General features: G+C 49.8%; 1 protein-coding gene across 8 annotated transcripts in view; it reads left to right on the top strand.

Annotated features, from left to right (window-relative positions):
* HIVEP3 (HIVEP zinc finger 3) overlaps positions 1–22,833 on the top strand; it is a 324,947-nt gene that overhangs the window by 189,930 nt on the left and 112,184 nt on the right. For 4 of the 8 annotated variants that reach the window (XM_074563334.1, XM_074563333.1, XM_074563335.1 and 1 more), the window contains one exon: positions 12,405–12,499. The exons of 2 other annotated variants lie outside the window; for them this stretch is intronic. The gene's annotated coding sequence lies outside the window, so the exon portion shown is untranslated. 2 more of the 8 variants (XM_074563339.1, XM_074563340.1) reach the window with 2 other exon arrangements.

The following is a 22,833-nucleotide window of genomic DNA, read 5'->3' on the forward strand; positions in this document are numbered from 1 at the left end:
TTTGGCCACCGTATGCGCTTGACAGCTCAAACATGCTTTTTCAGGCAGTGCTGCCTCTCCGTGTTTCTTCTCCAGGCACCCTTAGATCGAAGCATTGATTTTACATTTAGGCTTTGTGATTTTTTTTCCTTGGTCGGGGTCTCTGAGGGGCAGCAGAAAGGGACTGGAGCAACTTTTTCAGCTGGTGTAATGCTGTTTTGGGGAGTTATAATGGGAATGAATGAGCAGACGAGTTTTAAAAGCTTCATCGTCCAAAATGAGCAGGATGTGCATGGATACACGAGCCCTAAGTCCACAAAAGCTGGTGTAATAGCAAATTGTTGAAGTATCACCCAGCTGCTGTGTGAGACGAGACTGGCTCCAGTTTTGCCCAGGGCACAGGAGATCAGATGCAGAAAATGCTTTTCTCTCTTTCCACTTCACAAAAATAGAAAGTCTAAACTAAAGCAAAGCATCAAGATTTCTCCTGCTTATGCCATGTGACACAAGAGGCAATCTAGAAGCAAAAAGAGAGGACTACCAAGTATTTGATTTCTCTTTTTCTGCTCAATAAAATAACCAAAGATAATCTGCTGGCTAGTGTTACGCCCTTGGCACAATGCTACATTGAAGAATGAGCTTAGAGTAGTTGTAAAACAAAAATTATTTTAAAAATGATTGGTGTTTTGAAAGTTTGCATTTTTATACGGAGAAAATGTAGGAGAGGCCACTGTGGGCTGTGAGGGTGAGGAGCCGCGCGGTTTGTCTGTCCCCAGGCTCAGACAACACATATTTGCAGGCACAGAGGAGAAACATGGCTGTGCCTTCCTGAGCCCCAGAGAGCAGGAAAATCGCAAACAGAAACTTTGTGCAGGAATTGCCCAGCTCTGACCATGGTTTTCTCAGATCTGCACGTAGGCTTCCAAATGGACCGAGCACTGTGCAAGTATTTTCCCCCGTTCATGCAAACTGTTGGCAGTTCTGGGTTTTCATCATGATAGTGATGAAGTTTGATCAACCAGTGGAGAGACCTGTCCTTCTCTTCCCTTGCTATATCTTCTTGGGTGCAGTTTGAAGGTACAGCCATGTACCTTCTGGCCACCTCTGGAGAAGGGATACAGGAGTGGGTAGGCCTTTGTTTGACCAAGGTTGGCAGCTCAGGTTGTGGAACCACAAACATTGCCGCGGTGACTTTATGATTTCCTGCAATGCATTGGTTCAGAGTCTTAGGGGCATTTTTGATACCTTCGTTTCACATATCTTTATTTGAATTTATTTTTGTGTGTGACCTGAAGTCTGAATTTCCTAACTTTGTAAGTTCTAGGTTACTACATCTTATTTGGAAGGGTCTTCTTTATGAATTTCCTTGTCTAAAATGTATATATTTTTTGCATGGCGTTCACTAGTGAATGATACACAAGTGAGTGTATGAGTAACAGACAGTAACCGCAGCGAGGGTAGTCAAGTGACATTTCTAGTGGTTTGACGAAGTGTGAAATAACGCACACTCAGGCACTCACATCCACACAACCTTTAAAGAGCATGCTACCGGAGTTTCGGGGCAGAGCGAGCAGCAGGGTTGGGACTCCTCTCATCTCTCTCCAGTTGAGAAGTCATCCACTCTCCCTTTGCAGTCACTAGAGAGAAAATAAAATGTTCCGGGGCATGATTCACCTACTACTTTAGATGTGTATCTTGCAATGGAGTGAATCAACTCTAGGACTTCCTCCATAAAAGGAGGTGTGGAGGTATTTACTTTGTAGAAATCTGAAGTTGGGTGAGATAAATTCCAGCCAGGAAGCACGCTGCAGAAGACAGACATTAATATATTTTTATTAGCAATAGCTTAGAGGCCCGGGCTGCCAAGAATAGCAGATTGGGAAAAGGTGTGCAGGGTTAAAACCCCCAGCCCCCTTTTTCTTCTGTATTTTAAAGGCTTCCTTTGTGCTAAGCACCAGCACACAACGGTGCCAAACAAAGAGGCAAAGCCGCTGGGAGCCTTGAAGTCCCCAATGTTCAAACTACCAAAGTAGCCACCAAGTTTTTAACAAGCGGTGGCAAGTGAGCAGGGAGAACTGCTGCCACACTCCGCTGCCCCTGCCCACTCATTTCAGTGAACGCATGGCCATGGGAAAGAAATAAATTGTCATTTCTCATCTCATAACAGCTTCAGAGATGTATTAAGTAGCCCATGTGACGTAGGTGAGCACATTGATTAGGTATAACGGTCATTCATGATTTTGCTTTATTGTATTTTTTCCTAGCGTAGTCCACGTTTAAGATTTTACTAAATTTTAACCTTGCACAAAGTATTTCAGACCCCATGTTAGTGTGCTCTGAGGTCGCTTGGGAGAAAGACAAGCTCACTGCATAAACTGGCTTTGCAGCAGTTCTAACATTATTACTCTGTGGATGCCTATTTCTACACGTAAAGAATAAATGCTGTAAATTTGGAGAAGCTGTGCTGCGTGCATTTTCTTATACATCAAAGAACTGAAATCCCTGCTTTACAAATGCAAAAAAAAAAAAAAATCAACTTTCTTAAGTATAAAATTATGGTTGCTGCCTGCATGATGCTTTTTTTTCACTTTTTCTGTGGTGTCGGCCGCTTCCGTCAAAAGATGCTGCCTGTTAGTGGCCAAACGCACACACATCCCCCCGCCGGTCCTGTTGTGTTTAGCCACAGATGCAAAACTTATGATGTTTTATTATTGAAGTTTGTTAAAAGGACGCAGTCCACTAATAAAACTATTTTGGTTTTCTATTGCTAATTCTGACTTGAAAGAGAGAGTAGGAGCTGACAAAATGCTGCAAGTTTCGTTAGTGAGAAGGAGAAATGAGGTAATGCAATTAATGCCAAGGGCAGCAGAAGCTTCTGGTAGAGCTCTCGTCATGGGAAATAATTCTTCCAAGAAAATTCACCGATGGTTTCTTACCTGGCTTCACAGGATGCAGGTATTTATGGACTGTTGGTATAAACACACACTGATGTTACTGCCTTACAAGTTTCGAGAGTTTCTAATTGCTGCTCAGTATACTGCACTTAGAAGAACTGTATTAAAAGTTGTTTGTTTATCCTTAGGTCCTAGCAGAGGGGACAGGTTTAGGGAATACATGAGTGTTTTGTCTCTAGAAGAAAATAAGAACTGTCCTGTCTGTCTCCATCCGGGCCTTGTGCTCATCCATCTCATGACGTAGCCCCATTTAAGTACACACTTCAGGCTTAATCTAGTTTTTCTCTAATGAGGATGCATTATTCAATGTTTCTTGTGTCATTCATTATTTTACTTCTTCCTGGGCAACGTGCAGTGTGAACTGTCCTATTTGAACACCACCGGGAATCTGGAGCCAAATTCAACCTCAGAATTACTCCATTGATACGAATGGGCAGATTGTTGGGAAAACTTCCGTGTTTATCTGTGTACATAGTAATGATATTGAAAGAGCATCCATCCAAAGGCCCGGGTGCCCAAGGGAAATTTTTAAAAATAGGAAAAGAACCTGTTAGTTCAGCTGGAGCAAAGGAAAAGATCCTGCAACTGCACCGAGAGTCGCCCAGCCTCACTGGGCAGTGCCATGGTTCCCGCGCCACTCGGCTGCCGGGGAGGGAAGTCGGGCTGAGCAGGGTGACCTGAGCGGGCTGTTATGGGACCAGTGTGCCAGCAAGGGCCAAAGACCCAAGATGGGGCACACTGCCCGCGGCCACCACCTCCTCCTCTGCCTGTGAAACGGGTGCTGCAGCGGCAGCTCCGGTGGGATGCTGCCCTGAAGGGCTGGGAGAAGCAACCGGCTATTGCTTTGCACGGGATTTTCCTCTAAAACACAATTTGGGTTAGTCTTGCTGGAATTACACCATTGCAGCGGATATGCAGCACGCCAGTGGTGTGCTGACACACACCGAGGCACGCGAACTGCACGTGGAGTATCCACATCCGAGCGTCAGTGGGTTGGGATGCACGGCTTGAAACGTGGAGCTCATCTGAAAACTCAAAGCCCATCGCGCTCCCTGGGCATGGCATTCCAATAACGTGCTTCCCGGGAGCTCCAACAGCGAAGCCTGGCTTCGCTTTGCTCTCTCGAGCAGCTCGGGGATGTCCCAGGCTGTTTTTCCCAAAGCCCGGCTGAGGCCGCCTTGGCTGGACCATCCTCTGTTGGTGGTCGATGGTTTGGTGTGACCAGGCACGTGGTGAGTGAGGATGGAGCAAAAAACTCCCTACTTACACTGGAACAAACTGGGAATGAAGGAATCAACACTGGTGGAAGGTTCAAGCCCTGACTTTCCTTTTACCCACAGGGTTTCTCCAGGAGGTGTGTTGTTGTTTTTTTTTCTACTACCTCCCCCACCCTTTGAGTATTTTATTTGTACTTCTGTTAGTTTTTAATTTCTCTTTCTTGGTTTCCTGTTTGGTGCTTGGAAGCCCCGTCTCGCTGCTGGTCACTTTTACTCCCTGTCCCCTGGAGGCCTCGGGGGTTAATGGGCACAGCGTTCTCCCTGCTTGGGAATTCATGGGGAGGGCATCCTTGGCCTCACTGTGCTGTATTTCAGGGGAAATGAATCTAAACAGGACATTTGCATGGGGCAGTTGAGAATGTCATGGTCAGAAATGATTGTGATTACTTGGAAAGTGTTGTCAGGGTCAAAATTGAGGAGAAACGGGTTTTAGGCAGCATGACTGAATTTCTGTCGCCTCTTTTGTCTAAAATGCCGACAAATACTTTGGGCGATATACGTATGGTACTGCTGAAAAGGAGATGGCTCAGGGATCGGTGGCTGATTTTGCAAACGGGGATTTAGGATATTTGAGATGAGCGATATCTAATGGGACTTAGGATCTCTAACAGGTAGAATTCATGAGACCTTATCCAGTAGACACTACGATGGCACTTTACGACTATTTACCTTCTTAAAAGCAAAATGAGACTTTTATTTTTGCGCTGTTTTTTGGGGGGGGTGATGACTCCCGTGTAATTCAAAATATATGGTAAAAATGCTTATTTAATTTTCAAATTAACCCTCGTTACACATAGACACCCATTTTGATGGTGTGGCCTGACTCTGTAATACCTTGTTTCACGTGTGTTGATGTGGTTATCGGGGTGTTTACCGTATATTGGTCTATGTCCGTGGTTTGCAACCTCCTTTTTTTTTTTTTTTTTTTTCTTTTTAATTTGTAAATCTTACGTTTTTCCAGTGGGGTGCAGTCATTTGCATAGCAAATTTAAGCTGCCAGGCGCTGGGTTTGCTTTTCTTAGTTACAACTCACAAAACCCTTCGAAGCTGCCTCTGGATCCCCAGGGCTCCCCAGGCACGCTGGAAACAACCGGCCTAAAATTAATGGGAAGGTTGTAAGGAAAAAACAGAAGGGAAGGGAAAAAAACCTGCTGGAAGGGAGCAGAGTCCCTGCCCCCAAGGGCAAATGGGGCTGGCAACTGAGAGTGCCGGGCTAATAGCTCTGAAGATGCTATCTCCTGTTCTTTCCTACCTCGCAAAACTGGGTTTGGGGGTGGGAAGCTGCTCAGGTGCTTGTGCAAAAAAATGAAAAATAATATAAGAGGGTGCTCAAAGACATGCATGTGGTTTATTCCAGCTGTGCATTAAGCATTGCTTAAGGTGGTTTGGGCTCTATAGGTGCACATCTGGCTGAAGGGAGAGGTCCCAGCTTTCCCACCGACCCTCATTCGCCCTGGGAGATGCTGGGCAGGATGAGGGAGGCAGGCAGGGAGCAGGCAGGGAGGAGGCAGGGAGTGCGCAGGGGGCAGGCAGGGAGTAGGCAGGGGAGGCAGGGGGAAGGCAGGGAGCAGGCAGGGCAGGCAAGGCAGGCAGGGGGAAGGCAGGGTGCAGGCAGGGCAGGGAGGGAGCAGGCAGGGAGCGGGTAGGGCAGATGTAGCAGGCAGGGTGCAGGCAGGGAGGAAGCAGGTAGTGGGCAGGGGGCAGACAGGGGGAAGGCAGGGCAGGCAGGGGGAAGGCAGGGAGCAGGCAGGGCAGGGAGGGAGCAGGCAGGGAGCAGGCAGGGTGCAGGCAGGGCAGGCAAGGCAGGCAGGTGGAAGGCAGGGAGCAAGCAGAGGGCAGGCAGGGGGAAGGCAGGGAGCTGGCAGAGGGAAGGCAGAGTGCAGGCAGGGCAGGCAGGGAGGAGGCAGGGAGCAGGCAGGGCAGGCAAGGCAGGCAGGGAGCAGACAGGCTGAAGGACCTCTGGCTGATGGGAGTGATGGTAGAAGGAAGGGGCACGGGCAGACCCAAGGCGAGGGTCTGTGCTGCCGGCAGCAGCTGGCAGAGGCGGCTGCGAGGCAGGAAGCCCATCGGCCTGGCTATTCTCCTCATTAATTCCTGCCATGCCAAAATGCAGCAACCTCTCTCCCCGAGTGCTTCTCACCGTGGTGGAGTACGTGTGCTCACTCGGATTACTCATAGTTGGCTGCAATTTCTATTCGCAACATATTGTTTGACAAATGTCAATTCTGAAGAAAAATAATTTAAATTATTTCTTCAAGACAAAGTTTCAGATTTAACATTGAGCAGATGCTCTGTCTAAAATTAGCATAATGATTCTTCATGCCTGCTACTTACCAGGACATGTGTCTTTAATGTAAGTGTTGGAATAATAATGAAACTTTGCAGTGATTTTTTTTGGATAATTGAAGATTCTCCCGCATGCTTTTGAAATGTTTAACGAGCACAAGGGCCTTCTGAGTTCAGGAACGCTGGTATTCCCATTTTGCAGATGTGTAAAGTGAGGCACAGAGCTCCTGCAGTGCCTGAGGTTCAGGACCCAGGCGAGCTGGGGAGAGCCAGGCCCTTCGGTGGGCGTCAGGCCCCTGAGGGCTGGCGTGATGGCAGAAAAGGGATGGGGGCTCCTGGGGTCAGGCGGCTCAAAATAAACACACCTCAGGAAAGGTGCCTGGTGGGATTTCCAAAAGCCGGGGGGAGCTCAGGGCTTGTCGGTGGCGCAGACGTGTGCCTAAAACTTCCGGGCTGCATGAAAAGAAGCGTGGGCAGCAGATCCAGAGACATGATTCTGCCACTCCACTCCGCTCTGGTGAGACCCCACCTGGAGTCCTGTGTCCAGCTCTGGAGCCCTCAGCACAAGAAGGACACGGAGCTGTTGGAGCGGGGCCAGAGGAGGACGCGAAGAGGATCCGAGGGCTGGAGCCCCTCTGCTGTGAGGACAGGCTGAGAGAGCTGGGGGGGTTCAGCCTGGAGAAGAGAAGGCTCCGGGGAGACCTCAGAGCCCCTTCCAGTCCCTGAAGGGGCTCCAGGAAAGCTGGGGAGGGGCTGTTTGCAAGGGCATGGAGCGACATGACGAGGGGCAATGGTTTAAACTAGAGCAGGGCAGGTTTACATGAGACATTGGGAAGAAGTTCTTTCCACTGAGGGTGGTGAGACACTGGCCCAGGTTGCCCAGAGAGGGGGTGGAGGCCCCATCCCTGGAGACATTCAAGGCCAGGCTGGATGAGGCTCTGAGCAACCTGCTCTAGTTACAGATGTCCCTGCTGACTGCAGGGGGTTGGACGAGATGGTCTTTAGAGGTCCCTTCCAACCCAACACAGTCTGTGATTCTGTGATTCTAAGATCTCGTTTCACTTTTAGGGATTTACAGTTCAGGTTGTTAAATACATCTGAAACATGTTTGATTCTCGGGTTTCTGCTGCTCCAGCCTTCCTGAGGGGCAGGATGACTTGAAAACCATATTCCCTGTCCCCTTCAATCAGGGGCGCGATGGCTCATAGTTTGACATGGGGGCTTTAAAAAAAAAAAGACAAAACACACAACAGCATTTGAACCCAGAGAGTCTCCCCATAAGGGAAGACTTCGACACAGAAAGGTGAAGTGACTTGTTGGTGGCTGCACAGCAAATCAGGGAACTGATACGAAAATCCCCGATTCCCATGCTGTAGCGTAGGGGTTCTTCAGGGGGAACCTTCCTTCCAGCTCCGTTACTCAGCTGGCAGCTCTTGCAGTCGCCTGCGTGGAAAAGCTGAAAGTCCAGCCGGTGCTTTCGGCTTCTGTTAATGCATTTTAGCAGCAGGGAAGAGAGGGATGAGTTAGGGACCAGCTGGAAGCGTGCGGGGCCCCGAGGGTGCTCCGAGGAGCGCAGCGCTGGGAACTCCCGTGCAGCAACAGGGATGGTGAAAAAACTAATAGAGCTCAAAAAAAAAAAAAAAAAAGAGGTGGGAAGAGTTTCAAAGAGGCCTTTTCAGGCAGCGGGTAATTTTTGCACAGGCTGGGCCACGCTGAGGTGACCAGGGGTGGGGGAAGGATGGGGAGGCAGCGTAGCCAGTCTAAACACCCACGGGAGGAAAAGAGCCTGACCTTTAAACGGGGAGTGAGATGTGGTTGTTTTAACCATCCTCAGCCTGAGGAGAGTCCCGTTCCTGACTAAATGCTGGTTTCTAACAAAGGATTTCCACAAAACTCCCCACTGTGGCCTGAACTTAACCCCGCGTGCTCCTGACCCTGCAGTGGGAAGAGGAGTCTCAGGGGAACCTGGCCCTTCGCTTTCCCGTTTAAGCAAGACCACACTCTTCCACCTAAGAAAAGCCACCGGGCAAACACCTTCACGTTGATTGCCTTGAATGGTGGTGTTTGTACCGCTCAGGGGAAAAGTACCTTGACCTTTTTTTTTGTGTTGGAGCACAGCGATTAACCTCCATAACTGGGAAGACGGTGTTTGGTGTGATAAGCAGAGTCACGGATGCTGGTTAAAAATAAATTTTAAAAAATCTATAGCATTTTTTTAATGAAAATCTTAAATATGCCCATGTTTGTTACTGTGTGGTTGCACTTTAAAAGCAAAATTTTCATGAATTCCTGGGGTCGTGACTTCTGAGAGAGAGTTTATCGTAGCAGAGGTGCTGAAGCCTCTCACAGACACCCTGGGCGCCCTCGTGCTCTCAGACTGGGAGGTGGTATTTCAATAAGTGCTTTTCACAGCCAGTTCCCAGTTCATCCTGTGTGCAAAGGAAGGAAGGAAGATGGCAGCTGCGTCAGGAAGAGATGATCTCTCTCTCTGGCCTAGTAAAATCATAACCATTGTGAGGCTGCTGCTGGAATCTGAGGTCCGATACCTCGAATAGAATCACAGATTCATAGGATGGTCCAGGTTGGAAGGGACCTTTCAGATCATCGAGTCCAACCATCAACCCAACACTGCCAAAGCCACCGCTACCCCATGTCCCTCAGCACCACGTCTGCCCGGCTTTTGATACTCCCAAGGGATGGCGACTCCATCGCTTCCCTGGGCAGCCTGTTCCAATGCTTTATAATCCTTTTGACGAAGAATTTTTTCCTAGTATCCGTCCTAAACCTCCCCTGGTGGAGCTTGAGGCTGTTTCCTCTTGTCCTATTGCCTGTTCCTTGGGAGAAGAGACCGACCCCCACCCCACTGTGGCGTGGAGTAAAAGAGACACTGTTTTGTTTCTGATTAGGGGTTGTTCTGTTTCTGTCCATGCTCCTGCAGGCTGCATTTAATTTATTACATGTCCGTCCAAGTGCTCAAGTCCAACTTGATGAGGAAAGTGGACACCTTGCCGTCTCCAGTCCCCCCGCTCAGTTCAGGTTGCGTTAGCTGGCCTTTAAGAGACAAACCTGCTTTTCCTGATTTTGGCTCATCAGTCGGTCCGCGCAGGGCTCCAGGCGCGACCTGCTCTCTGTGGCCAGAACCAAACTGGATTTGCAGCTGGGGCTGTAACCCCAGCAACCGGGATGGTGACGCTTTGTAACTGCAGCCAGCCCAATGTGAAAGTTCACTCGAGGGGGAAACACACCCGATTTCAGTGTTTATCGAGCGAGGTTTGGGAGGGTAGAGGCCGTTCCACATGCACTGGTTGAGAGTCCTCATGGGCCCGTTAGCGTATCCAGTGTCTGACTCCATCCGTCCAATTCCTTAAAGACCTCAAAAACTGCACCTGCTTGCACCGAAGTGGCTCGGGCTGAGAGAGAGGGGGGAGACCGTGGCAGCATGGGAGCAAAATTAAACAAATAAAACTATGAAGCATTTTTACCTCACGCTCTAATTCTCATTTCTGTCCGGAATGAGAGCAGTTGAAATTGGGTGTGAAACTGGGCTAGTGAGGAAATAATATCCTCATGGAAAGTGCACGTGTTACATGGCGTTTTCTTGGTTTTAGCACCAAAAGCGTTTTGGGGATGCAGTTTACGTGGAGTTTGGTCTGTGGCTGGTTGGAGACAGGCCAGACTGGAGTTTTGATAGCAGGTTTCTGATCGTTAATTCTCCTGGAAAGCAACGTGCTGTTTTCTGAGAGAAACAACAGCTCTGTTGATGTTCACCCCAAAAAGCACATCCTGCTAAGTTTCTCATTTGGCTACCAGCGTAATTCTTTCCGTCACAGAGACCTCGCATCATTGTTATTTCATCGCTAGGTGACTTCTATTTTGGCTTCGCCCTGACTTTATAAAATCTGGCGTCGGATAGGAACATAGGCTTGGTAATAGTCGGAGGGGGGGGGCAGTTGTTTTTTTTGTTTTCTTTTTAACTAGTGATTTTTTGTGTGTAGCCTGTGTTAGAATAGGAGGGCTGAGATGCATTTTCCTAGGATGGCCGTGCCACCTATAGGGTGCAGCTGCTGTCACCACGGAATGTTTTACCAGGTACACTATGGAGCGGCAATCAGTTATCAAGCACATACTGATGAGCTGAGCAAAATAAGTAATCTTGGCAAGCGCTGTCATTTTTGCCAGTAAAAACGTACATCTACAGTAGCACTTCTAATGACTATAGAAGATGCACAAAATGTTTTGCTGAATACGCACATATATTTTAAGTATGAACACAGCCTGGGATGCAAGGCTACTTTTCTGCTTTCTTCTAAAACCCCCAGCTTGCTTCTTCCCTCCTGCCTGGCTGAAACTCAGGGTCATCTTGCTCTGTCCTCCGAGCTCATCTCGGTCTGGCCGGAGCCGGGATCCCGCTTGGGTGCCAGGACAAACACCGCCGGGGCCCTTTTGCCATCACCACAGAGAAGAGGGACACACTCTGCAGATCTCGCCTGCCCGAGCCTGTGGCCTTGCCTGCAGCCGTATGAAAGGAGCACTTTGTCTCCCCCTTTGAGCGCAACGGCTCAGGCTTTCGGTTTGTTATGGCAGTGATAACTCAAAAAAAAAAAAAAAAAAAGAAAAAGAACCCCAACAACCGAGACCAAAAAAAAAAAAAAAAGACCAAAAATACAAAAGACAAAAGAACCACCAAAAAGACAAAAAAAGACAACAAAAAAAGACCAAAAAAAAAAGACAAAAAGAAAAAAAAATACTACCCCCCCAAAAAAAGAAAAAGAAAAGACAAAAAAAAAGAAAAAGACACCTCTCAGAAAAAAAAGATTAAAAAAAAAAAGGACAAAAAAAAGCGCCCCCCCCCTCCCCGAAACGACAACAGAAAAGAAAGGGCTGGGTGCGTTTCGGGGCTCCGTCAGGCAGCCTGAGCGGGGGCCCGCCGTGGCCGCGGGGGCGGCCGTGCCGACGGCTGCAGGGCAGCTCCGCGCTCCGCTCCGCGCCGCCCCGCCTGGTGCGCGGGGGGTTTCCCTCCGCCGCAAACCGCGGGGGGAGCGGGCTGTCCTGCGCGGGCAGCCCCGCCGCTGCTTCCCGCGGCCGCGGGGGGATGCTCCAGGTCCCCTGCGGGACGGCATCACCCCCATCCCCGCCACGGGGCTGCCTGTGTCCCCCCGTCCCGCTCCCGAGGGAAGCGCTGCCGGCCTGCTCGGGCTGCTCTCGGCCGGCGCGGAGCGGGCTCCCCCCCGCCGCCATGGGGGGCAGCGGCGGTGGGGGAGCGCGGAGCAGCGAGGGAGGGAACCGGGACAGATGGGGAGGGGATGAAGAGGAGGAGGAGGATGTAGGGGAGGAAGGCGGCGGGGGAGGGAGTGATGGAGAGGGGAGGGAGGCGGCCGGCCGGGCGGGCGAGCGGAGCGGGCAGCGCCGGGCCGGCCGCGCTCCCTCCGCCATCCGGGCCCCCCCCGCCCCGCCGTTCCGGGGCCCCCTCCGGCCGTGCCCCGCCACCCCCAGCCCCGGGGACAGCCGAGCTCCCCCCGCCGGCTCCTGCAGGCAAGAAGGAAAACGTGATGCGATGGAAAACGCTGGCGTGTGCGGGGCTTGGGCGGGGGGGACGGAGCATCTCCCATCCGCTCCGGTGGTCCAGCCCCGCTGGGTTCTGCTCCCCCCCGCGGTCCTGCGTGGGCAGCCGGGCTCGGGCAGCCTCGGCAGCGCCTGTCGCGACACCCGGAGCCAGCCGGGGGCTGAAGGATTCCCTTGTCTGTGCCGAAAGCCACAGCAGCTGCTTGACAACAGGAAACAATGTGTAGTGAATGGAAAAAAAAAAAAAAAAAAAAAAAAAAAAAAAAGGGGTGGCGCTGCCTGAACAACTTCCCTTTACATCACTGCCCAAATAAGGAGCTTTAAACTAAAACCTTTTCTATTGCAGCCCGGCAGAAGATCCCCCTGGAACCCCAGGGTCCCCACCTCTCACCGGGCAGAGTCATGGCAGAGCCGCGGCTGCAGCGCGGGGGGCATCTGCAGGTAACGAACCTCAGCGCTTCGCTCCAGCCTCCGCGTGTCTGTGCGCTTTCATAGCTCTATTCTTAATTTCTTTTCTTTTTTTTTTTTTTCCCTTCTTCTTATATCAGCCGTGGTCAGTGCTGGGAGAGGGAAGAGCAGGCGATGAGGCGTAATTAAGAGCACTTGTAAATCAGGGGCATGGCTCGCTGGTGAGGTCACTGCAGTGAGTAACCGGGAGTTACGGGATGTCGGGCTACTGTACACTGTAAACACGGAGGGGTTGTTTCTCTTGATCCGCCGCCAGACAGCCCGGCTGCCTGCACTGGCCCAGGCATCAACTGCACCTCCAGTCTTAATTGGCGGCCACCTCTAATTAAGGTCCTGCGAGCTGCGGACTTTCGCTGGGTGCACCATGTGGCAGGGGTGAGCTGTCTGTCTGTCTGTCTGGGACGGATTTCCTCCTTATCACTGGTACAGGAAAGCGAGTGGGGAGCGGAGGGTTGCTCTTGAGCAGCACGTGATGCGAGCGAGAAGCTGTGCGAGCGAAATCCCTGCGGGAGCTCCTGGCAAGCTGATTTTCCCAGCTCAGAGTCCAAAATATCTGCTGGGCTCCCGCAGGCAGGTGAGGAGGGTGAACCTGCAGAGAAGGGGGGGCCCATACCTGGGCCTGACCCTTTGGCTGTTTTACCCCTTTTTAAGTGTTTCTAGCTGCTGATGAGCACCTGCACGTCAGCATAAAATGAGGCGGCGTTAAAAATGCATTAAGTCTGAGTAAATGAGCGCTAACGATTTAAGCTTCTTAATCCTCCTCGATGGAAATTAATAACGCTTTTGATGCACCCAGAGGTGTGATCAGAAATGCAGACACGCGCTGAGCTGCTCTATGCAAATGTGTGGATTGTTGTTCCGGAAAAAGGCACTGTGCATTATTTTATCCCCCCCCCCCCCCCCCGCCTCCGTTCCTCGTTTTTTAGCTAATTGGCCGATCAGCATGAAAGTGCCTGGCACTTTTACCCAGTTCCACTCTGGCCAGTGGAAACGGCTGGGGCAGCTGACACGGTGATTTATGGTGTGAGCAATACAATCCAAACCCTGCTCTGCTGCGAGAGGATAACCTGTAGCTTACAGGCTTTTAGTTTCTCTGGTGTCGAAAGATTGTTTGTGTCAGTCTGCAGAGTCAGTTTTCACCTTTGATGGCGGGATGTCCTGACAGCCCCTTTGTCGTAACCCCTCTCTCTCTCATTTTATTCTCTTATTTTATTGGGCTTCAGCGATCCCCTGGGAAGCTGTTTGTTCTTGTTGGGAATTGTCATGTTTTTCTCCAGTGCTTCAGGAACTTTTCAATACAATCCTTGTAGGAAAGCACGATGCTGCTAGCGTGCGTTTCCTTGATAAGAATAGGTGGGATTTGTGGGGCGTGGGATGTTGTGGTTCTCACTTGGCTCCCAGGTGTCAAGAGGCTCCAAAGCCCCTTCAGTGAGTTGTCCCCATCTCCTTCCTGCCTTCCTCTGCTTAGCAGACAGCTCTAACTGAAGGGATCCTGGAAATAGGATTTCTTTCATCCCTGGAGAATTGTCCTTCAGTGAAGGAAGAAGAGATACCGGTGTAGGACATGGTGGGGTCTGATATGAGCTGTCCTAAGTTGCTTTTGAGAAGCAAAGCCTCCCGCCTCCAAGGCTGGCTGTCAGGCTTCTCGGGCTGGTGAAGGATTTACTGCAGGCATTATCAAGGAAAGGAAAAACAAAATCTGTAGAGGACTCATGTAAACTGGGCGGTGAAGAAAAAAACTTCCTGCGTTACTAGTTGATTAATTAACAAATGTGTTACCACGAAACTGCTTGCAGCAGGTCTGGGCTTTGTGTCCTCTGGGACACATCCAGCACACACAGAAGTGCGGTGCAGCCCCTGAGAAATGCTTTTGAGGAGCCCTATGCTCTCCTGGGGATGCTCTTGCCGCATAAATGAAGGGGAATTACTCACTGCGAGTGACCGTTTTCACCCCAATCCACAATGGGCAGCTCTGATTTCTCCATGTCAGACACCATCCATTTCAGAAACATGCGTATGTCCCACTGCAGCTTCTCTACTGCGCTTTGAGCACCCTAACAAGGGACCCTCACAAGGCTTCTTCCCCCCCCTGCCCTGCTGAGTGCTTGCCCAGCTGCACGTGTGGCAGAAAAAGCAGACAGGACCGCAGGCTCCGCTCGTTTGGTTTGCCCGTCTGAGCAAGAGCACGTTCGTGCAGCCGGGGTGGAGGAGAGAGTGGCCTGGGGCGGGGGGGGGGGCAGCAAACTCAGAAATGTTTGGAGTTTGCTCTTGAAAAATATACTGTGTCCGTCGGTAGAATAGCTCAGTGTTCGGCTTGCGTAGTTTGCAGCGTGATCGGATGTGGGGGACTACTAAGGGGATCCGGTGGGGTGAGTCCCCGGAGAAACGGTTTCGAAAATAATATTTATTCTGAAGTTAACAACAAAAGCGCTGTTGAGAAACCTTTCCTGAGCTGCGGGGATAAGGCATCGCTGACATGGGTGGTTTGGCGGTAATTGGAGAGAGCGGGGAAGTGTATCCCAGCTGGGGAAATCACCCCGGCCATCCCGTTGATTGGGTGGCAGGTCATTAATGAGGGGCTCCTGGGAACTCCCTCGCCGTACGTCACTGGCAAAGTCCCATGGCCACGTCGGGCAGCTCCTTCTGTGTTAGGAGAGCTGGCTTTCCTCCGGCTTCCTCCGTTCCCCCTCATCACCGAGGTTCCTGCCGCCTCCCTGCTCGGAGGAGCTCCGCCGTCAGAACTTCTGGCCGCATTTGGCTGCACATGTTGAATGCAAAAAGTGTTTCAGCAGACCCGTCGTTTCTAAAGCGCTTTAAAGCACTTTGTTTCTTGGCAAGGGGGGCTGCAACTTAGGAAAAAGAAAAAAAAAAAACAAAAAACACAAACCCACCTCTGGAAAGGAAAGCAATTTATTTAAAATATACATTCAACACCATTGTCTCTGACTTTAAAAAGGCTGCTTGTTAGTAGATCTTTATAGCCCTGCTGGGATCTGCAGTCAGTAGGGCTGGGTTGGGACATAGGGAAATATTTATGCTGTTTTCCATTCTGCCCGTTCCACTTGCTGAATTCTTCCCACCTTTCGCTCCTTAATCCGGACGGATCTCTGGCTGGTGCTCCCTCTCCTGGGCTCTGCGAGACCACCTTGCAAGGGGACAGTTGTGATTAGGGCTCCGGCTGTGTCACAGCTTGAATTCAAGCAAATGGGCTTTCCCAGGCCGGCTTTGCGCCGTCGGCTGGGATCTCGCTCTCTATAATCGGCGCAGTAATCAGAATGGAGATTTTTATCCCACCCGGCTCTAATTACACGCCTGCATAAGGTGAACCTTTTAATGAGCATCAAAAGACGCATTGTGTGTCAGGGAGGGCCTGTGTTAGAGGGACTAGGGGATTATTCAGTCATTCGAAAAACATTTGGTGAAAGTAAATGTGCAATAAATCTTCCTTATCCTCTACGTTGCCTCATTTTCTTTGCAAAGCCCTGAACTAAGCCCAGCTCCTCCTCCCGAGGAAGTCCAGGCTGTGGCTGGCTCCCGGAGTGCCCGCTTTCGCTTACTGCCCCTTTTTCGGAGCTTCGGGGGAAGGTGAGCCGGGCTGCATGCGCAGGGTAAGGTGAGGAACCCAACCCTGCAGAGCTGAATGAGACAAGCAGAGACATCCCCGAGGAGGTACTGCATGGAAATCTTCCGAGAAGCCTTTTCCCTAAAAGGAACGGTTACTAACCCATTTGAACACACTTAGACAGTATTTTTGTACAGGTTTGTTTTTTTTTTTTTCCCCCCCCCCCCAAGTTGTACGGAAATTTTGCTTTAGGGGCACTTTCCTTCTGGGAACTGCTCAGCAACTTTTAAGCGGGGATAAGTAAGGGGGGAAAAAAAAAGGAGTGAGACCAGGTTTTCCTGCCTTCCCAAAATGGACCTGCTGTGAGCAGGGACTACCTGGGCCTCGTTGCCTTGAAGCCCGTGTGCCATTTTGCGTAAATGGTACAAAAGGCACAAAGCGCTTGCAGGTCATCGCGGCAGGAGCTCGCAGGGGGTCAGCCACCGGTACAAACTCAGCGTAGAGCATCTTCAGTGTCGTGGGAAACATTATTATACGCTGATGATGTAAAAATCTTTTTTTGGTGCAAATGAAGTTTTTGGTTTCAGCAGCTCCTCACTCTCCAAATCCTAAATTGTCTTTTCCACCCCGCTTATCCAGACCTTCCCTTGTTCCTTCCTCGGAACTTTGCAGGGTCACCTGCTCATTAAACCATTATTCTGGCTTTCCAGCCCTGGGAGGCTTTGGGGTTTCAGCTATTTTGCTCTGCTTCCCTATTAGACCTACAGATTTTAGGCAGGAAGGCAAGGTGTGTCAAAAATTGGCTGGATCCAGCTGAATTCAGACATAGGATTTGGGTTTCTCCGCTAATGTTGCTCTCAGATGCATCGAGACCTGGAGAGCTTTGCTGAGCCCTCATTTGGTGGTGTAGTTTGGAGGGGGAAACCTCAGGAGAATCCAATAAAATTGAGCCTGGCCCTTTTCCCAGCAAACCTGGTTTTAAGCGTAGTATTTCCCTGAAGCCTTTACTGCCACAGTCCCACATCCAGATTGAAATCCAACTTCTGCATTGCTTAGATGGTCTCTCCTGAAAGGCAGTTCACTGCTTCGCAGAACTCAAAAGGCAAAAAACAGACACAACCCTTCATTCTACAACCACCTACTGGCACTTTTCATAAGAATTACTAACAGATTTACGTCTCGGGTATACATGGACTGGCCTTCTTCATCTTCAGGTGTATGATTATTCTCTTGATAGCCCCATATATCACCAATGTCATAATGGACCATGAGCCAGCGGTGACGAAGGGTCCCAGGGGGTGTTGTGTAGTGAGCTGGTTGCGTTCCCAACTCAGGGTAGGGTATGGTCTTGGGGTAAAAGGCTAACTAGAGAAGTGTGTGACTGGATGCGTGCTCCCCAAATGTAATGTAGTAAGATAAGTTGTAGGCTGAATGCACTGGAGGTCTGCGTCGCGGCTGGAAGCGATGGCGTGCCCTCTCCAGCCGTTTCACCTGGGGAAGGTGAACGAATGGTCGTTATTTACGTGCTGGGGTACAGGGTTCACAGAACAGGCTGTGAAAACTGTAGAGCTTCTAGGAACTTTCAAGGGGTTTAGGAGCAACACCTTGGTTCCTCCTGCCCCAAGCTGCTGGGAGATGCCCAGGAAAGGTGTGGGATAGAAAGACTTTCCCCATTTCCTGCTGTTCGGGGTGAGGCAGTGGGGACCCCAAGGGATGCAGTGAACGACCTGGGGCCAAAACAGTGGCTTTGTCACTAACGGGAATGTGTTTAGAGTTTTCCATGAGGCATCGCTGACTCTTTAAATAGCTCCCCACAGGTTTCCTGTGTTCCCTCCTGCTCTTTATTCAGTTTTTTTGGTGTTTGTTCCCTTCTGGGGAGATTCACTAACATAAATTAAAGCTATAGAAAAACTGAGGATGGGGCTAAAACGAGTGGCACAAAAACGAAAAACTAAAAAAAAAAGTTTCATAAAGTTCACACATTTCGGAAAGCACTGGGATGGCACCCGCCACCTGTAAAACAAGAGCAGCTGCTGGGCTGGGTCAGCCAGGAGTCGGTAACGGGCTGGTGATTTGCAGTTGCCACCCTGTTGCCACAGGGGTGGAAATCTGATAAACTCCCCAGGAGGCACCACAGCCGCACTGGGTTGTCTCAGCTGCGGAGGAACAAGTTGAGGGTGACGAGCCGGCTGGGCACGGTGAAGAACGGAGAGGTAGTGCCTGTCCTTTAAGGGGAAGCATCCTGGGGGGGGGGGGGGGGGGGGACGAGCACGGGGTGGTGATCCCAAGCATCTCTCCTTAGAAGGGCTCTTCGCAGCAGATATTTGTACAAACTGAAACAGTTAAGGGATTTCTTTACTCAAATATGAGGTCTCTTGGCATCCCAAGTGCTTGTGTCAATTGGGAAGTTTCTGTTGTGGGGGGAACGGCAGGGCCGGTAGGGGCAGGACAAAGTGTTCTTGTGTGTATTTGAACCCCCCAAAAGTGTGTTGGATCTTTGCACATTTTAAAGAGGAAAATAAAGTTTTGGTCGTGTTTAAAAAAAGGAAAAAAAAAAAAAGCCTTCATTTTGAAGACGAGGAGTGCTCGACTGTGGAACAAAACAGGGCAATGAAAGGTCAGGCTTGAACCAAGTGCAAAAATAGAGTAGTAGATATCTACAGAAGAATTTGAAGCTTTTCTGAGTTGTAAGGGAAGTCGAGCTGGGTGTTTAATTACCTCCCACAAACTTGCCCGTCGTGCTCAGGTATTTCCTTCATGACTTTCTCAGGCTAAAATTAACAAAACCTGAAGAGAAACCACTCTTCCCCACCGTTTCACCACTCTGTTTACGTGAGAAAATTGGCCAGGAGACAACAGGGTGACCACTGTAGTTTGGAATAAGCGTACGTTTCTTCTGGAAGTGAGGATCTCTGCTGGAAGTTATCCTGCAAGAATTCAGAAGTGTTTCTGGCCAATATCCTTCTGTGGAAAAGTGTGTGCCTCAGTTCCCACTTCTGTAAAATGGGGTTAAAAATATTCTCCCTCCCTCCCAGGAGCATTGCCACACTCCCTCCGCAGCAGTTTGTAAAACACCACAGAGTTTTTTCCACCAGCGTAAAAAATGCTAAATAAAAGTAAATTGATACTATTTTAAATAATATTCTAAGTAAGTGCTTCATGCTACAGTGAATAACTACAAATAACTATGAAAACGTATTATGGTAAAGATTCATAGTTATGGTTCATGACCACTCTAGGCTGGGGAAGCTATTGCTTTTTAGCACCGATGGCCCAGCAGCTGCTCAAAAAACTTACCGAAATGGGTAAAAGAGATCCAAGAATCACCTACGATCTTCCTCGCACCGTGTGAGTAGATGTGCTGGCAGCTGGGGCTGGATCTTCGCATCTGATAGCATCCGACGGTAATGACTCACTGTCTAATGAGTTTACTACCGCGGTTTGTATCATTACTAAGGTAATCCTTTTTAATTCAAGGAGCATTTATTAAAACCGAAGCCTTGCTGCTTTTGCAAACCTGCTTTGAATGGCGCCGTTTGCATTCAGGAAGAGTAAAGCGAGGAAGGCTAAAACCGTTTACTGCCAAACTGAAGAATTTTTTCATAACCCGAAGGCAGCAGTGGGCTGGTTTTCTGCTAAAGAAAAAGCCTGCAGTGTTGGTTTTATTATGCATTATGCAGGTTTTAGGTCTTTAAAGAAGTTAAGGGAAAGTCCCAGATGAGGTGTTGGTTGCCTTATAGTCTCCATGGAATAGAGTTGCTTTTTGATTCTGCCTGTAATTCATCGCCGTAGACATGGTCTGCTGCCTTCGTGTTTTGATCTGTCACCCACCTGTGGGGATTTGCTGCAAAGTTAGAAAATCCTTTGCGTTCATATTTGCATTAATCAGAATTCAGAATTATTCACAAGGTAGGAGATGGTATGCCAGAATGTTAAAGCAGCAGTTAAGGGTTTGGTTGGGTTTTTTTTTTTGGTTTTTTTTTTTTTTTAGATAAACAGGTGTAAAGGTGGAAAAGAAAAGTGTGTGAATATAACAGAAATCCTCAAAATCCCATTGCTCCTGAATGGGAGCTAAGTCATGGCTGGCAGTCGGGGATGTATCTGCATGTCCTGGGCGGCTTCTGCTTGCGGAGTCGTGTCAAACACAAAACCTATCACAAAAAATCTAAGCTGGACATTGTTGTTTAGCCTGTTGTTGGTTTTTTGTTTGTTTTTGTTTTTTTTTTCCTTTTTGAACCCATTTTTGCCATCTCTAAATTAGAGTGATACCTTTCTAAGCAAGCAGGAGGTTGGTCATATACTTTAATAAATTCGAATGCAAATCAAGGTGATAAACGTGATCTTTTTTTACATGGATAAGTGCGTTGAGTTCCTCCCAGGGGAAAAAAGGCTGGTAAAGGCTCTGAGGGTCATGGGGACAGAGAGCTCAAAAGGAGAAGATGCTTGTGAGGGGTGTGGGGAGAGGGCAGGGTCCGGTGCCCGTGCGTGAGCCAAAAGTTTAGGTTAAAAGATAATAGAAAGCATTCATTTTGCTCTTTTCTTGTGAGCAATAAGCCATTAAAGAGTTTGAAGCTCCTGAGGGCTCTTGTTGCAGAAAATGGCTTTGGAAAGGTGTTTGCTGAAAGCCTTCTCTCTATTTTGGTAAATGAATGAGGAAAGGGAGAGATGTCAGGTCGCAGCAGCGCTGGAGACGGGGTGCCCGCAGCCTGGCGCGGGGACGAGGAGGATGGCAGCAGCCTGAAGACACGCAGGCGGTTTCACAGGAATGGCAAGCGCAGCTTTGCATGTCCTGGACCTCAAATAACTGAATGAATGCGAGTGCCAAGGAGGGGTGGCTTGGGGAAGCTCCGATACTCGGTCGGTACTTCTCTTTCCTGCTTTTGCACCAGGGCTGCGCCAGAACTAAAAGTGCCTTTCACAGGGCAGGACAGACCCCTGGGGGTGGGCGTTTTGTCCTGCCTTCCTAGGTAAAATATTTGGAGTATTGTACTTGGGAAGCTGCTTTTGTAATATCCTCATGGACTATATCTCTATTCGAGGGTACGCTGTGTGCAGAAGGTACCTGCCTATGGGCCATCACCAAGACACCTACTTAAAAAGTGGCATTTTGACTCAATTTCCATCTCTGTTTGCATTTCCACTGGTGGCTGCTGGGGGCCGGGTCTGTCCCCGGGGAGAAACCGTCCCCGGTGCCGGTGAGCCCGTTTGCCCTCGCTGGGTGTGTGCGTGCGCGAGAGCGAGCGCAGGGGATGTTTTCCATTTAACGATGTTATTTCTGGCACCGCTACTTTTTCTGTAATCACTGTGGAAACTGTTATGCTTGGGGGTTCATCAAGGAAACATTGTAAGTTCTTCTAGGGAGAAATATATTAAGCAAGTGGCTGTGATACTGGTTTCGGACCGGCTCGCTTTAATTTGCAACGGCGTTTTCAGGAGATTTTTACTGGCGGTGTTTCTAATGGAGTAGAGAAACAGCTTAAAGTGGAATGGCAGAGAAGAGCACCCAGAATGCTGGAAAAGGGGCAGTTTGGTGTTTGGACTCCAATGCTGTGTTGTACGATGGTGTTTCAGGGAAAAAAAAAATAAATAAAATAACGTTAGTCAGATTATCCTTTGAAGAGGCAAAAAAGTTTGACGGTAGATGAGATCTGCCTGCGGAGTGGTGATGGTCTGGGCCCTGTCCCGGGGAAATACAAGAAGTTGCAGATGCAGGTCATTTATTGGGAGAAGGCTTTTTCAGATACACTGATGGGTGTCGTCTGCTACTGTGGCCATAAAGAGTCGACCGGTATGGCTTCACCACGTGGCTGAGGCTGGATTTGGGATGCCGACGTGCCATGGTGCCCAGGTGTGGGAGCGTCTCCTGTGTGCCACGGCACAGGGGCAGGACGGCGGGTGGGAGAGCCCCTGGACCACCACTGTCAGAAGAGCCGCCTCCAGCCAGGAGCCTGCTTTCGGGGTCTCATCCTGGTTCAACATGCACAGGAGTTTCTGCGTGGGGTGACGCAGGCCTGGCGCGCAGGCAGGGTTTGGGAAGGAAAGCATGCGGCGTGTAACTGCAGGGAGAAAGCCAGTAGCTCCACATACGAGAGTAGGAGACTTGGCAGCTCCCGGGCTTACACACAAGCCCCCATCTATCCCAGAGGTTCTGGCAATGATCAGGTGCACAGAGGCCCCACAACTGCCCCTGGCTGTAAGGGAAGGAGAAAATCCCACAGGTACCTCATCGGATACCACCTTCTGGATCACAAATACAGTGATCCCAAATCCCTGAGCAAAACAACACAGACATGGAAGGAAACAAGACGCATCCGTGAAAGCTGATGCTTGATAGCACCACATTATCCTAAACATCAGTGTCCTGCTACCGGTTGAGGCCACCCTTGACCCTTCAGAAGAGGGAAAAAGCCAAAAGCCAAGACAAAACACCCTCAGCTGCTTGTGCAGTTAGAAAAACTGCCCTCCTGATACCTGCAGACATACACTGGAAGCCCTGAAGCACAAGACCCAAGGAAAGCAGAGTTTTTATGCCGAGCCACGAGCGATACGGGATGCTAAGAAAAACAATGGCAAACCCTCTCTGTCCACAGCCGGAAGGAAAAAGAGGCTTATACACACACGAGCCCACGGGCCCAAGGCTGTTGTCCCGTGTCCGAAGACAGTGGTGGGGACGTTCTGCTGCTGCTGCCAGCCCGCTGTTGGTGCTGGGCAGGCTCCTCTTGCTGTAACACATTGGACAGTGCTA

Source organism: Larus michahellis, chromosome 19 (assembly GCF_964199755.1).
Source record: "Larus michahellis chromosome 19, bLarMic1.1, whole genome shotgun sequence".
In the NCBI taxonomy this organism is placed as follows: Eukaryota; Metazoa; Chordata; class Aves; order Charadriiformes; family Laridae; genus Larus; species Larus michahellis.